The 17,395-nt window shown below is 41.9% G+C and overlaps 1 protein-coding gene across 1 annotated transcript in view; it reads left to right on the top strand.

The window, feature by feature from the left end:
• CRKL (CRK like proto-oncogene, adaptor protein) overlaps positions 1–17,395 on the top strand; it is a 37,411-nt gene that overhangs the window by 15,609 nt on the left and 4,407 nt on the right. The gene's annotated exons all lie outside the window — the stretch shown is intronic.

Genomic DNA, 17,395 nt, shown 5'->3' with positions numbered 1-17,395 from the left:
GCTTAGCTGACTGAGCCACCCAGGCAGCCCTTAAGGGGGGATCTTTTGGGTTGGTGAGCAGATACATGGGTAGGTGCCTTAGACCAGGATGAGGATAAAGAGCCTGGTTAATGATGTGTATTTTAAGATAACCCACATACTTGGCCATTACGCAGCTCTCCTTGTTTCTCAGGCGCCAGAGAGAGGTCTCTACACCTGAGTCTGCTCATGACACTATCCCAGCTGTGTAAGCCTCATCAAAGGCTTGTTTTGGTGTGTATCACTGAGAGTGTAAGGGGGACCCAAGTAATAAACTTTTGGTGAATTCCACTTAATGGTATTCCTCATTCTGTATATTTAAATGAGATTTTTGGTTATAGCATAAGTTAAATAGTTCTATGAGTTACAGTATCTTCTAAAACTTAGTGCTGGTCTGATCTTAAAAACAACTCTCTTGAGACTTTTGCAATTAGGTTACCAGGAAAAGTAAAATTAAAATAAGAAAGGTGAGACAAGTAGGACAAAATGTGCCAGTAATTGAAGCTCCCTTATTTCCCTTGATGGTTATTAGGGAGAACGATGAGGGCCTGGATGAACTTTATTTTGTGAATTATTTCACACATTTTTTTCATAAAATTTGATTTTCAAAAGAACATTCCTATAAGCAAAAAGATTTAAAACAGGTCTGTGTTTAGCCATTTTTCTCTCTTGCTTATTACCTCTTTTTAAGAAGTGAGTTGATCCTTGGGATTTAATTTGAAATGGAATACTTGGTACCTATGCGAGGAGATTAAGGTGGGTGTCTCCACTCCTTGAAAACTGCAGATTCTCCCATGCTCTTGGTGTAGTTGGGCTGGAAAGGGCTCCTGGGAAGCGGGTCACACCCTACAAGAACATTCTCAGGTTGAGGGAAATGCAGCCCTTTCCAAAAGTAGATCACTGACCAGAAGAGACTGTTTAGAGCAAGGGTGCTATTGTCATTATAAAATAACTGTAGTCGTCCTTCTCTGACAGTGGAATAGCAAGGTGGTTAGGGAAAGATCATGGACCTGTGTTCAGGTCCTGGCTTTTCATGGTATGATCTTGGGCAAGTTACTTAAATTCTTTAGAGTCTAAAAGGCACGCTTGTTCTGAGAGCTGATGTGAGTTTGTTCATTAATTATCCATGTATGCAACTAACCTGTGAGGGATGTCTTGTATGATCCTACTACCAATGTGCTTACCACCTAGTGAGAGAATAGAGACAGAAACCAGCAGTGTGGTAAGTGCTCTAATAACATGCAGAGTATGAGGGAGAGCAGGGAAGGGGGTAGGAGATGGGAGTGTGGGTATCTGTCTGGGAAGCCCTCCTGGAGGAGGTGACTCTTGAACTGAATTTTGAAGGATGAATAGAAGTTAGCTGGGTGAAGTGTAGAGACACATTCCTGGCAGAGGGAAGAGCTTACTTGAACAAGACCTAACACTACTGAGCAGCTGCAGGTTGGTGAGAGTATGCGGTATGTTGGGCAGAGGGCAAAAGTGGCAAAAGACAAAGCAGAGCAAGTGGACTGTTGCCATGACTGGGCTGAGCAGATGAATTGTTTCCTTATGTTGCCTTCATTGGGGGCATAATTGAACCAATTTCTCAAAACTGATGGAGATTCTGAAGTTTGCAGGCAACTTACCTTTTTATTTTTATTTTTATTTTTTTATTTTTTTTTTAACTTACCTTTTTATTGATTGATTTTTAAATAATTGACAGCAAGTGCTTGAGTCTCCCTGTAATAATATAATTCTCACACACTTGTATTCCAGTATACTTTCCTGACTAGAAAAGAAAGGGAAGAACTTACTTAGTAGTTAGCATTGTCCTTAGCTCTGGGGCTCCACACCAGTGATTATTTGCTGTATGAAAATTTGTATCCAAGCATCTAAATGTAGCTGTGGTGGAGCTTTCCCCTGTGGTATGGGTTAAGAAAACAGTTGGTATGGGGGCACTTGGGTGGTTCAATCAGTTAAGTGTCTGACTCTTGATCTCAGCTCAGGTCTCGATCTCAGTGTCATGAGTTCAAGCCCCATGTTGGGCTCTGTGCTGGGCGTGGAGCCTACTTCAGAAAAAAGAAAAAAAGGAAAACAGTTGGTGACAGATCTGTGGGAATCAGAGTCTGTGGAACAGATTCTGTGGAAGAAGAATAACATTTTCTTGGACTGCAAGTGAGGCTTCAGGTGACTCAGGATGGGGAAGAAAGGCAAGTTGCAGTAATAGGTCATTCAGTCTGCCCATCTTCCTGATGGTTTTAGCTTTCTGCAGCGCCTAAATCCATTGGCCCTCTGGTCTCAGGTTGGGCATCTCCAAAAATACCCCTTCAGCAAAGGTTTACTGGGTAGTTACTGTGGGACAAACGTTAAGGAGTTTGGAGTTCAGTAGTAAAGAAAACAAAGGTCTCTGTCCTTTTGGAAGTTCTAGAATATAGTCTCATGAGTGATTCCTTTTAGCTGTCCACCAGGGAGAAACAACTACGAGGCCCCTTCCTGTATTTGCTAAAGCCCAATGACTTTAGGATGTGACCCTACAATTATCCTTCTTCAGGGTTTGGGTATGTGGGGGGAGGGGGGATACACGTTTCTTTTGGTTTTTGTCATACACCATCTGTACAGTTATCTGAATCTTTTAAAATCCTTATTATGTCATCTAGTATATTGATCACCCCCTACCCTCAGTTTCATGTTATCTGCAGATTTTCTAAAAGCACGATCCAGGTCTTTGTACTAAAGTCCTCCCGTGCAGCTTCTCATGATCTACGTTGCATATCTAAAAAAAGATAATGAGATTGGGTTGGCATGACTTGTTCTTATTTGAGCCCGTACTGCCTTCCAAATACCATCTGTTTGCTAATTGCATTCAGAATTTTGTCCAGGTATGATTTCACACTCACTCGACTTTTACATTTTATAGAATCTGCCCTTGTCCCTGTTTTAATGAAACCAAGAAACTTGACCTTTCATAGGATCTACTAGTGTCTTGTGTTGTAATGGTCTGTGGCAGGTGACCAGAGTTGGACTTTCATTCCTGCTTGCTGGTGTATTTGGTCAGTACTTCAATATCTGTATTATCAGTATAAGGATATCCTTTTATTATTGGTGTTTTTTGTTTTTTTTTTTATGATGCTCAGAGTTCTTTGAGTTCACCAGCATTCTCAAGATACTTGCTGTTCGTTCCCATTGGGGTCATCAGTGATTATGTTCATATATCTTCTTAGATTATCTTCTCTCCATTTTGAAACCCCTAGTCAGTGGATTACATCTGGTTTCCAAATCTCCTGAATCTTTTTTTTTTTTTTTAAGATTTTATTTATTTATTCATGATAGGGAGAGAGAGAGAGAGAATGAGAGAGAGAGGCAGAGACACAGGCAGAGGGAGAAGCAGACTCCATGCAGGGAGCCCAATGTGTGACTCCATCCCAGGACTCAAGGATCACACCCTGGACCAAAGGCAAACGCTCAACCGCTGAGCCACCCAGGCATCCCTCCTGAATCTTTTTAAGGCCCATGGCACCACTTCCTTCACTGAGTGGCCTGGAATGCTTAGGTTTCTACTTCAACCAGTTGGTTTTGCCTCATTGGTTAGAATTAAATTCACATTAGCTGAATTTAGTTTCTTCATTGATTCTTCTACTGACTGAGATCAAATTGTCTGCAAAGCAAAATTAGATTAGTACTAGTTGTATTTTTCAGCCTTTCAGGAATCGTCTGTGAGTTCCTCTGACTGTGTCACCTGTAATATTTATCCACAGTGATGTCAGATCTGTACAGGATCATCATCAAACATCTAACTCAGCTTTAGATATCTATACAGGGTCATAACCTCCTAACGTAACAGGGCCACTCTGTCTTACCTCCTGTTACATTCCAGCAATGACCCCACCACCTCCACCACCTCCTAGTCGCCTGTTAAGTAAGAATTTCAGCACTTTTCATCAAGACTTATGGCTCCTTCTCTGCCCTTCTGACATTGATGTTTGCTGGTTATGCTTAACAGTATCTAGTTAGGAATTTGACTTACTCTACTTCTTCTGTACCAGAAATGTTTTTTTCATTAATCACAGTGCTTTATCAAAAGTAGGAATCTTTAGAAAGTCCTTTAGAATTTTAGAAAGTTCTTGTATTTTTAATAACATTTTTTTCTTCTAACATAATCATGTTTTCATTGGGTTGTGAATGAGAGAAGATTATCTTTAATATGTTTTTGTTCTTCTTTCTTAATGTGTAAATTAGGTGAGAATATCACGAAAATGATGCCCTGGTGTGGTTCAGACAAGGCCTGTCCCAGCCTGGTCATTATGCTGACCTTAGGTATGTGTGAAAGCTGTTGAGTAAGAACCATCAGCTAGGGGCTTCACAGAGATTATTAGTCCTTATGGGATAGGTGACGCCAATTCTATTTTTTTAAACTGCTTTATTGAGATAGAATTCACATATTCTACAGTATACCATTTATTTTTTGAAGATTTATTTATTTATTTGACAGACCACAAGTAAGGGGAGCAGCAGGAAGCCTGATGCAGGGCTCTATCCCAGGACCCCAGGATCATGACCCAAGCTGAATGCAGACCCTTAACTGACCGAGCCACCCAGGCACCCCCAATTTACCCATTTTAACCTACAGTTCAGGGGTCTTGGTGTATTACATTGTTTTTTTATTATTATTGTAAAATAGCATAACAATTTATTTTTAGGTATACACAATTCAGTGACATTAGTTACATTCGTAATTGTGCAACTATTACCACTATCTATTTCCAAAACTTTTTCATCACTGCAAACAGAAGCTCTGTAACCATTAAGCAGTAACTCCCCATTCCCCCTCTCATGAGGCCCTGGTAAATTCTAGTAACCACCTTTCTGTATATATAAATTTGCCTATTCTAGATATCTCATATAAATGGAATCCTACAATATTTGCCTTTAGGTCTGGCTTATTTCACTTAGCATAATATTTTAAAGTTCATCCATGTGGTAGCTTGTATCTTCACTACTCTCTTTATGGCCAAATAGTATTCATTGTATGGATATATCATATTTTGTTTATACATTCTTTAGATGATGGACATCAGAGTTATTTTCACCTTTTGGAAATTGAGCAGTATTATTATGAACATTCATGTACAAATTTTGTTTCAATACCTATTTTCAGTTCTTTGGGGTATATACCTAACAGTGGAGTTGCTGGGTCATATGGTAACCATGTTGAACTTGTTGAGAAATCACCATATTGTTTTCTACGGTGGCTGCACCATTTTACAGTAGTACACAAGGGTTCTAGTTCTCCATGTCCTCACCAGCACTTACTATTTTCCATTTTTAAATTTTTGATTTACATTTCCATAATTAATAATAATAATGTTGAGGGATCCTTGGGTGGTGGCTCAGTGGTTTAGAACCTGCCTTTGGTCCAGGGCATGATCCTGGAGTCCGGGATCGAGTCCCATATCAGGCTCCCTGCATGGGGCCTGCTTCTTCCTCTGCCTGTGTCTCTGCCTCCCTCTCTCTTACTCTCCCCGCCCCCCCATCTCTCATGAAAAAATAAAGTAAAATAATAATAAAATAATAGGTTAAAAAATAAAATAAATAGAACATCCTTTCATATGCTGCTTGGCTATTTTTTATATCTTTGCAAAAATGCTCAAGTCTTTTGCCCATATTTTGATCAGGTTGTTTGTTTTTTGTTGTTGAACTTTAGGAGTTCTTTATATATTCTGGATATTAAATTCATGTTTTTTCCCCTTCTGTAGGTTTTCTTTTTGTTTTCTTGATAGTCTGCTTCGATGCATGTTCTTTTTTAATTTTTTTCTTTAAAGATTTTTATTTATTTGAGAGTATGCATGTGAGCAGTGGGGAGAAGGAAGAGGGAGAGGAGGGAAAGGAAGAGGAACAAGCAGACTACCTGTTGAGCAGGGAGCCCAATGCAAGACTCAATCCCAGGACCCTGAGATCATGACCTGAGTCACCCAGATGCCCCAATGCACATTCTTAATTTTGATGAAATCCAATTTACCTGATTTTCCTTTTGCTACTCATGCTTTTGATTCATACCGAATAATCCCTTACCAAATTAAAGGTCATGAAGATTTACCCAGTGTTTTCTTCTAAGAGTTTTATGGTTTTAGCTCTTATATGTAATTATTTCTCCATTGTGAGTTAATTTTGGTATGTGGTCTGATGTAGTGGTCCAAATCCTTCCTTTTGCATGTGAAAATCCAATTGTACCAGTACCATTTGTTGAAGAGATTGTTCTTTCCTTATTTGAATGAATTTGGCACTCTTGTCAAAAATCATTTAGTATTAGGGGCACCTGGGTGGCTCAGTTGTTTGAGTGTCCCACTCGGTTTTGACTCAGGTTGTGATCTAATGGGTTGTGGCATTGAGCCCCATGTCAGGCTCCACACTCAGCAGGGAGTCTGCCGGAAGATTCTCCTGCCCTACCCCTACCCCCAATGCTCTCCCCCCCTCCGCCCCCAATAAATAAATCTTTAAGAAAAATCATTTGGTCATAAATGTATGTGTTAACTTCTGAACTCTCAGTTCTATTCCATTGGTCTATATGTATGTCTGGGTGCCAATACCACAGTATTTTGTTTTTAAGATTTACTTATTTATTTGAGAGAGTATGTGCATGAACAGGAGGAAGGGCAGAGAAAGAGGTAGAGAGAGAATCCCCAGCAGACTTACTGCTGAGTGTGGAGCTGAAGTATCCAGGGTACGGTCCCATGACCCTGAGATCATGACCTTAGCCAAAATCAAAAGTCGACCGCTAAACAGACTGAGCCACCCGGGTGCCCCCCAATACCACTTTTTTAAAAAGGTTTTATTTATTCATGAGAGACACAGAGAGGCAGAGACACAGGTAGAAGGAAAAGCAGGCCCCCTGCAGGGAGCCCCATGTGGGACTCAATCTCAGAACTCTGGGATCACAGCCCGAGGCGAATGCAGATGCCTACCACTGAGCCACCCAGGTGTCCCTCTAGGACCACTTTTTTGATTACTATATCTTCGTGTAGTAGTTGTGAAGTCAGGAAGTAGAAGTCTAACAACTTTGTTCTTTTTCAAGATTGTTTTAGCTATTCAGAGTATCTTACAATTCCACGTGAATTTGAAGATCATCCTTTCCAGTTCTGCAAAAAAATGTTAGAATTTTGATAGGGATTGTGTTGAACTTGTAGATCTCTGGTTAGTGTTGACATCTTGATAATACTGAGGCTTCCTATCCATGAACACAAGATGTCTTGCCATTTACTTAAGTCGTCTTTAATTTTTTCCAGCAGTATTTTGTAGTGTTCAGTGTACAAGTGTTTTATTTAGGTTAAATGTATTTCCAGTTATTCTTTTAGATGGCATTGTACATGGAATTGTGTTTTTGTTTTTTAAGATTTTACTTTTTTTAAGTTATCTTTGTACCGTGGGACTCAAACCCACAGCCCCAAGATCAACAAGTCACATGCTCCACCAATTGAGCCAGCCATGCACCTCTCAGTGGAATTGCGTTCTTGATTGTTCATTACTGGCTTACAGAAACACAACTGGTATTTGTTTGTTGATCTTGTACCCTGTAACTTTGCTGAATTTTATTAGCTCTAATAGCTTTCTTGTGGAATCTTAGGAATTTTCTATATATAGGATCTTGTCATCTGCAGATGGAGATAGTTTTACTCCTTCCTTTCCATAGCCCACATTCTCTTGCATCACAGCATACTGGCCTGTGATACCTTTAACCCCTGGACCATCTTAAAATAAAATCCCTGTTTTCATAAAAAGTGTTAACTGGTAAACAGCCTTCTTAAATCATATTGCTCCCCTGGAGGATAATGGGAATAGAACAAGTCTTCAGTGTTAAAAACCAGTAAGTAGCATCAGTTTTAGGAGAGAGTACCTGAGACTACTTGACTGCTACTCAGGGTACATGGACAAGGACCATTGCAGCCCTTAAAAGCCTCTTCAGCTCTGGTAGCTTTAATTCAGGTACTGGTGCACAGAGAACACAAGGGCAAGTGTTAAAACAGGTGAAGACCCCAGGCAGCTCCGTGAGGGCAGGGCTGTTATCTGCTTTGCTCTCTGTTGTACCCTTCTGGGGCCTGGCACATAAATAATCACTATTTGTTGAACAAGTAAATGAAAGCCACAAATTGCAGGATTAAAACTGCCTGGTGGTTGCAAGATGTTGATTTTTGTTGTGTTTTATACCTTTTTGAGGTCATGGAACCCTTTTACAATCTGAAGATAGCTTTCTCCAGGAAAACAAACGCATTAATGCACTTATATACATTTCTGCATATACTTCGGGATGTTCTTTGATATCTGAGACATGTTCATGTCACCCAAGTTAGAACTTCTGATTCCATTGTAACTTACTCTGCTTCTGATCTTATTTTTATGTAACCTGAGAATACAGTCTGAAAATATCTGAATGGGGAAAAGAGACGGATTGAATGAGCAGGGGAAGCAGAAAGCTGCTGTGGCAGCCAGTACCTGGGCCCTCGAGGGTTTTGACTGCTCTTGGACTCAAGTACCAGAAGTCAGGCTGTAGAAGTATTGCCAGTGCTCTTCTGTTTATGCTCTGGACGAGTAGAGCTGTAGAAACTATTGCTAGCATTGGAAGTGTTGTCTTGCCTTCTTGCATGGTCCTCACTAGACACAAAGCATGAGGGTGACTAGGGTGTCCTACTGATGTGTGCTTGATTTTAGAGTTGATGTGTGCACTTCCCAAGTGCTGAGTGCACCCAGGTACAAAGATAATAGTGTGGCAGTTTAGTAATAATCAGAGTTGTCATAGGGTGACATTTAATAAGATATGTGTCTCCTCTTGATCTTTTGATAGGATCAGCCATTATCTTCCAGGCTTAGAGTGCTCCTTTAACTGAGTTGATATCCACCAACTTTGAGGTCAATCTGCTCTCTGAAGTGAGTGGTTCTTTGGGCTCAGTCCTTCTATCGTGAAGGCAAAGGAAGGGCATTGTACCAGAATCAGGAGTGATGAGAGGAGCAGCAAGATGGCATCTGAGCCCAAGCATTCTTCAGTGGAGCAGTGAAGAAGCTGGTCCATAGCCAGGCCTGTAACTGTGGGCAGCAGGCAGCATAACACAGCCAGGGCATCTTTTCTGTGTTGGTATTCTAGGGTTATTCCCCATATGAAGGGTCTTGGACTGAGCTAGAAATAGCATGAAGAATGACATGCTATGTTTTCACATGTGAGAGCTCCTTCAAGGCCAGAATGTGGCTTTAATGTCAGGTGGCCATCACATGTCTCCCATTCATTCTCTCTTCCTAGCCTGAACCTTGACTTATCTCTACTGGTCAAGGTTCCCTAGGTCAAAGCAATAGCTCCCTGCTCCTGTGCTCTGCAGCTTGGATTCAGTACTGTATTTCTTCCACTTGCTGCTTTTTGTATTGTTTATTCTCTAACAAACATTCATTGAACATCTACCACATCTGGACAGTAGGTTATTGTGTATCCCACAGTGAGACAGAGGTTCCTTGAGGATGAGAACTGAGCTGCAATAGATATGCAGTAAATCTTATTAAATTGATGATGTAGAATGGTGTGGAAAGTGTCTTATAAAGACTGTCAGAATCATAAATTAATTAGAAGGCATGAGATGGGGTGCGTGGGTAGCTAAGTGGGTTACATGTGTGCCTTTGGCTTAGATCATGATCTCAGGTTCCTAGGAGGGAGCCCCACATCTGGCTCCCTACTCAGCGGGGAGAGATCTTCTCTCTCTCCCTCTACCCCTGCTCCTACTCTATCGTGTGTTTTCTCTCTCTCTCTCAAATAAAGAAAATCTTAAAAAAAAAAAAAAAAAGGTGGGGGACTGTATTCTACTATCCTTAGACCCCTGTGCCTGTTACTGCTGTCCTCCCAAGACCTTTCTTCTCTACTTGGCCATCTGTGTATCCCCAGCAGATGGGGGACATCAACCTGCATTTTTCTTTTTCTCTTTTGAGAGAGAGAACACGACCAGTGGGGAGAGGTAGAGGGAGAAGCGCCAATAAGCTGGGCGCTTGATGTGGCACTTGATCCCAGGACCCTGGGATCATGACCTAAACCGAAGGCAGACGCTTAACCGACTGAGCCACCCAGGCACTCCTCTCTTCTTATTTTATTTATTTGTTTGTTTGTTTGTTTATTTATTTATTAATATTTTATTCATGAGAGACACAGAGAGAGACAAGCAGAGGGAGAAGCAGGCTCTACGCAGGGAGCTCGATGTGGGACTCTATCCTCGGTCTCCAGGGTCACACCCTGGGCTGAAGGGGGCGCTAAACCACTGAGCCACCCAGGCTGCCCCTTTCTTCTTTTTTAAACCTTGATTCTGCAGACTTCTCCAGAAAGTACTTTACAAAAGAGCTGTGACATGGAGTATAAAATAAGCAAAACAAGTTTCTTCTTTTCAGAGAGTGCCGTGTGGTGTGTGTTGGGAGCCAAGAGGTGACCATGGAAGAGCAGAGAATGGAGCCTCCTTGGTCTAGTCTGCCAGAATCCTGGAGAACAAGGCATCTGACCTCACACAGAGCTTTACTTTCCACAAATGCATATGGGAAGTACCCCCCTGGCAGTAGTGTTATATTATACAATACCGCAAAAATGGAGAGCTGAGCAGCAGAGAGTGAAAAGGGCAGGTGAAGTCTCCCACATTAGGTGCCATGAAACACCAGAGGTAGAGAACTGGACTTGGTGTTGCTAACTTTGGACCAGCAGGTATTCCTTGATGATGAAATGGTGGGAGCAATAGCCAGAGTGTGGTCGGTAGGTTCTGGCTGTAGGAGAGCAGAGTGATTGGGAATTGGGCTGATTGGGCTGGGTGACATTAGATGATAGAAGACAGATCAGGGTAAGATGGCTACACTGATAAAGCCAGGTAGTGAGAGGCTAGGAAAACCAGGGAGGAGGCATTAACCTGGGGTCAGAGCATATTCCTTGCCCCCAGGCTGGAGGGGTGCACTCACCCAAGATGTGGAAGAGGGCTGCCCCAGGCCAGGTTTTCAGGAAAGTAAGACTTTGTTTTCTTTCATATTTTATCAAACATCAGCCAGGGCAGGCTAAGATTACAGACTTCAGGCAAAATGTATGCTCTCTGGGCACCTGGAGTCCAGTTGAAGATAGAGAAAGCATAGATAAAATTACAAAATTCCAAAGTATTTTTTGTAGGACATCAAATGAGTGGACCTAACGAAAACTTAAGTTGCTGGGCCCATTATCTGTCAACAACACTCATCAACCTCAAACAGTAGCTTTGTTTTCAGTTTCAGCTCATTTTTGCCTTAGCCTTTTTTTTTTTTTTCCTCATGTAACATCTTGGCAGAACTGGATCTAGCTCTGAGTGCCAGCTCACTACCTACAGACTTCCCAGATGCCCTGAAGCCATCATCCTTTGTACAGCACAGAGTCTACCTGGGTGTTTGATCACCTGGGTCCCCTCTTTCGTCACAGAAATTTTCGTCACAGAATTCTCCTACACGTTTATACCTACACATTCTCTTACTTGTCCTTGCCTTGTTGTATAGATATTTTAATACATTAATTGTATTTTCTTTGTGATCATTAACAATAACTAGAAGTTAATTTAGAATGATATCAGTAGCTTTCTATCCATGATTTTCTTTATATCATTTTTTTTAAAAGATTTATTTATTTATTTGGGGGGGGGGCATGGGGAATGGCAGAGGGTGAGAATCCTTAAGCAGACCAAAGGGAACCAGATACCCCAAGCACGGAGCCATGAGATCATGACTTGAACTAAAACAAAGAGTCTGACACCCAACTGAACCACCCAGGTGCTCTCCTATTTCATTATTTTATTTTATTTTTATTATTTTTAAGATTTTATTTATTCATGAGAGAGGCACAGGGAGAGGGAGAAGCAGGCTCCATGCAGGGAGCCTGATGTGGGACTTGATCCCGGGACCCTGGGGTCATGCCCTGAGCCAAAGGCAGACGCTCAACCGCTGAGCTACCCGGGCATCCCCCTATTTCATTATTCTAAAAATAAAGACAGAGACAGTCTGTTTTCTTGGGTCAAAGGGAGGTAAAGAATGTTGTATGTTGGAGAGAAAGGTCAGACAGTGAAGCTCTTCATCTCCTTAGCCTCTTTGTGCTCCAAACATGAGATAGCAGGTTCCTGCACTGAAAAAGGCTCAAAAGGGACACCTGAGTGGCTCAGTCAGTTAAATGACCAACTCTTGATTTCGACTCAGGTCATGATCTCAGGGTTGTGAGTTAGAGTCCTATGTCAGGCTCTGCACTGGGCGTGGAGCATGCTTGCATGCTTAAGATTCTCTTTCCTCCTCTCCCTCCCACCCCCCAATCAGGCGAGTGCTTTCTCTCTGGTGTGTGTGCGCTAGCATATTCTCTCTCTCTCTCATAATAATATAATTACTTGGTCCGCTTTCTATAAAGGAACATGAAATTTTTCTTAAATTGGTATGATTTTCCCCACGTATGAATAAGAAAAACGTTTTCTACTATCTATAAATCAAAATATTATGATTTGGAGAAAGAGCAATACTTGGACTCCAGGCACTAATCATAAAACAATCTATATTTCGGAAGTCTTTAGTATGTCCCAAATATTTAAAATTTAGTTTTTATTACTATTTTTTAATAGATTTTATTTATTTATTCATGAGAGAGACAGAAAGGGGGCAGAGATGTAGGCAGAGAGGCAGAGGGAGAAGCAGGCTTGATCATGCCCTGGGCCGAAGGCAGACGCTCAACCACTGAGCCACCCAGGCGTCCTTAATTTTTATTATTTAAATCTTATCTATTCGGGGCAGCCCCGGTGGCGCAGCGGTTTAGCGCCGCCTGCAGCCCGGGGTGTGATCCTGGAGATCCAGGATTGAGTCCCACGTCAGGCTTCCTGCATGGAGCCTGCTTCTCCCTCTGCCTGTGTCTCTGCCTCTCTCTCGCTGTCTCTGAATAAATAAATAAATCTTAAAAAAAAATCTATTCATCAAATTATTGTTTCCTTTTAAGACAAAAATCAGAGAAACGTGTCTTTTCAGTTGTAATTTTTTTTCCACTGGGTACTTTACAAATTAATATTTTTTACAACTTAATTTTCTTTTATGGTGAAAAAAATTTGTATTTAGATTTATAGCCAGCTGGACTCAGTTTAGATGATCCCAATTTTGTTGGCAACATCCAAAGCATCATAGTCAGGAGCCAGTCAAACATATGCTTTCTTCTCTCCATCAGGCCTGATCATGGTGTTGACCTTGGCCATATCAATGTCATAGAGCTTCTTCACAGCCTGTTTGATCTGGTGCTCATTGGCCTTTATATCCACAATGAACACAAGTGTGTTGTTGTCTTCTGTTTTCTTAATGTCTGACTCAGTAGTCAGGGGCAACTTGATGATGGCATAGTGATCAAGCTTGTTTCTCCTGGGGGCACTCTTTCGAGGATATTTGGGCCTTCGAGACAGCAGGGTCTTGGGTCGTTGGAATGTAGGTGACACATGGATCTTTTTTTTGGTGACTGCATGCCTTTCAGCACCGCTTTCTTAGCTTTCAAAGCCTTTGCTTTGGCTTTGGCTTTGGGAGGGGCAGGGGCTTCCTTCGCCTTTGGCGCCATCTTTGTGAAAGGGCCAACTTAAATTTTATTGCAAATCTCAAAAATAGAATTATCGGTCTTTCCCTTTAAATTTTAATTATTCGGGATCCCTGGGTGGCTCAGCAGTTTAGTGCCTCCTTTTGGCCAGGCCCAGGGCGTGATCCTTGAGTCCCGGGATTGAGTCCCACGTTGGGCTCCCTGCATGGAGCCTGCTTCTCCCTCTGCCTGTGTCTCTGCCTCTCTCTCTCTCTCTCTCTCTCTGTCTGTCTCTCTGTGTGTGTGTGTGTGTGTGTGTGTGTGTGTGCCTCTCTTGAATAAATAAAATCTTTAATATAATATATATTTTTTTAATTTTTATTTATTTATGATAGTCACAGAGAGAGAGAGAGAGAGAGGCAGAGACACAGGCGGAGGAAGAAGCAGGCTCCATGCACCGGGAGCCTGACGTGGGATTCGATCCCGGGTCTCCAGGATCACGCCTTGGGCCAAAGGCAGGCGCCAAACCGCTGCGCCACCCAGGGATCCCAAATAAAATCTTTAAAAAGAAAATTTAATTGTTCGATTAAGTGAATTATTTCTGTTGAGCCTGTGACATGAGTTTGAAAATAATTTGTAATAATCTGCTAATCTATAAATACATGTAGTTGGCTTTTTACACCCTCTTTCTCCTATATATATCTAGTACTTGACTACAAAAATATGAATGCTAGAGTACATTTTATTTTGTCTCAGAACTTCTTATGCAACTCTTGGTCTCAGGGTCATGAGTTCAAGCCCTATATTGGACCTAGAGCCTACTTTTAAAAATAAAAGATTTTAAGAATCTAATTCTTTTTAGGATTTATCTATTTTATTTTAGAGAGAGCGTGTGCACATGAGTAGGGTAGGGGTTTGGAGGGCAGAGAGAGAAAGGAAAATCTCAGGCCGACTCTGTGCTGAGTGCAGAGTCTGACACAGGGCTCGATTTTCATGACCCTGAGATCACGACCTGAGCTGAAATCAGGAGTTGGATTCTTAAATGACAGCCACCCAGGCACCCCAGAATCTAATTCTTAATTACTAGATAACTCTTTATAAGGCATCTTACCATGGAGTTGAATTAGTGGTGCTCCTATAGAGGCATTTGAGTCACAATTTAGAAAGGAACTTATTAGGGCAATTTTTTAAAAAAAACTAAATTTATACTATGTTATAACCAGGGAGCCTCATGGTTTTAAAGTTCTTTTTTCCCATTTTCATTTGTCAAGTGTTCAAGCTGGTTTCCACAAGGTGTGAGAGGTTTCGTTTGTTAATAGTGCTATTTTCCACCTAAATATAGTTACTGCATTTTTGTTTCTCAGTAGATTTGGAGAATCACAAGTAGAATGGTAGAATAAAAAATGGAGAGCAGAGAGGTAGAAAATTCAGAGCAGTCGGTCTGCGATCACAGGGGAAGTTGTGAAGATAGACCATTAAAAGCAGTGAGTGTCTCGGTGAGAAGAGGCTGAAAGTGGAAGGTTGAGTGGTCCTAGGTACAGGTAAGCCATGCTGCCTTTACACTCTGCAAGGTGGCAAGAACACAGATGACCAGCACTGGATGCTCCTTGGTTTTTTACCTCTGCTTTGTGATAAACCAGCACTTTGTGATGTTGGAGAGGTTCAGACTCTTATATCTGTTGTGTCAGCCTGTCTTGCCTTATAGAACGTTAGTGTACATTGGGGATCAAGAGTAATAATAACAACTCTGAAGAAGCTTTGCAGGTAAAAACCTCTGTGAAAATGGGTCCCTGACTCATGGTGTCCATTGAATTGAAAAACCAAACCAAAACAAAACAAAATAGGCCTGGGGGTGTCTGGATGGTTCAGTGGGTTGGGCATCTGCCTCCACCTCTCGTCATGATCCTGGAGTCCTGGGATCAGGCCCCACATCAAGCTCTCTGCCCAGCGGGGAATCTTTTCTCCTTCTGCTTCTCACTCTGCTCGTGTGCTCTCTATCTCATAAATAAAATCTTGGGGCAACATGTCTGTAAACCCCCCCCTATAAATTTCTTGATGCTGTCTTAGAAATGGCTGATTGGGGATCCCTGGGTGGCTCAGTGGTTTAGCGCCTGCCTTTGGCTCAGGGTGCGGTCCTGCAGTCCCGGGATCGAGTCCCGCGTGGACTCGAGGCTCCCGGCATGGAGCCTGCTTCTCCCTCCTCCTATGTCTCTGCCTCTCTCTCTCTCTCTCTCTCTCTCTCTCTCTCTCTCTCTCTATGTCTATCATAAATAAATAAATAAATCTTTAAAAAAAAAAAAAAGAAATGGCTGATCTTGGGTTGCCTGGGTGGTGCAGTTGGTTAAGCATTCAACTCTTGGTTTCAGCTGAGGTCGTGATCTTAGAGTTGGGAGATCAAGCCCCATGTCAGGCTCTGTGCTCAGTCAGCTTCATTTTCTCTCCCTTTCCCTCACTGCTCACTGTTGCTGGTGCCCCACCCCCCAATGGATAAATAAAATCTTAAGAAAGGGCTGATCTTCTGTTTGGACCATGGTCTAAATAGGTGTTGGAGTCTAGAGTTTAGGTCTCTGTTAATTGAAGTTTTCCTCATTTTATGCACCTTACCTTTTTTTTTTTTTTTTTTTTTTGGTTTGGTTTGGTTTTTGAGGATTTGTTTATTTTAAAGACATTTATTTATTTGAGAGAGAGAGAGTGTACACTAGCAGAGGGAGAGGGAGAAGCAGACACCCCACAAGCAGGGAGCCCAATGCAGGGCTCGATCCCAGGACCCTGGGTTCATGACCTGAGCTGAAACCAAGAGTCAGACCCCCAAACAGCTGAGCCACCCAGGCATCCCTTTTGTTTTAGCCTTTTGTTTCTTGTTTTGTTCTGTTTTATAGATACCTATGTTTAAACAACCACATTACTGGATTTTAGTGTTTCTGCTTGAGTCTTAGCCATCTTATAAACTAATCCAAATGACTTTCATATTTGCCTCAGAAAACATACCTCCTTTTCCTCAGAGGGCATTGACCTCCCTGGTAACCAAGAGAGGCAATGGGGCTGGGCCCAATGCCTCTGAGCTTCAGGGGGTTGGAGCAGGAATGGGGCAGGAGGAAGGAGGTTGGCCTTCACACGAAGGGCAGCAAAGCCATTCTGGCACACTTCACACAAAGTGTGCCAGCAGAGCTGTGTGCCGGTGGACTTCTAAAGCTGCCTTGTCCCCTCTGGAATCCAGGCTAGTAGTCAAGCTTGCTGGACCATAGTTTTAGCAGAAGACCCTTTTTTCCCAATGAAATTTTTAAAGTTAAAAAAAAAAATTTAAAGTTGAGATTTCTAAGAATTTGCTAAAAAGTCAGGACAGTTAACTGTTAGAATGGGCAGGAAAAATTGGAAATAATATGAATGACAGATGCAGTCTGATATCCACTTCAGCACCCAGGTTATTTCTGAATGTGTGTTGTTGGAGCAGTGATAGGAATCTTTTAACCTTTACCTTGTCATTTGGGAGGAGTCTTCAGTCAAATACATGATGAGAAAGCAGTTTCATTCCAAGGGAGATCTGCATGAAAAGCAGGTAGCAGGCACCACAGGTTAGTTTAGCAGTGGTGCATTTCAGTATACTTTTTTCTATTATAACTTTATAAATAAAGGTTTAAAAAGTTGAAAGCCCAGACACTTGTTAGGCCCTTAAAATACCTCCCTAGAGTTCTGTGGGTCTCCAGAACAATTTGAAAACCACCTCCAAAACAAAATTCCCGCCTTCTCCTTAATGAGTGGAGCAGTCCCTAACTGGTGCCCCACCCCCCCAAAGTCCCTCTCACAATAGATAGAATTCCTCCCACCCTGAAGTTTAAAGTAGGCCGAAAAAGATAGATG

The sequence above is a fragment of the Vulpes lagopus genome, chromosome 14, assembly GCF_018345385.1.
Source record: "Vulpes lagopus strain Blue_001 chromosome 14, ASM1834538v1, whole genome shotgun sequence".
NCBI lineage: Eukaryota > Metazoa > Chordata > Mammalia > Carnivora > Canidae > Vulpes > Vulpes lagopus.
The sequence above is the reverse complement of the archived record's forward strand: the minus strand, read 5'-3'. Positions and strand labels throughout refer to the sequence as shown.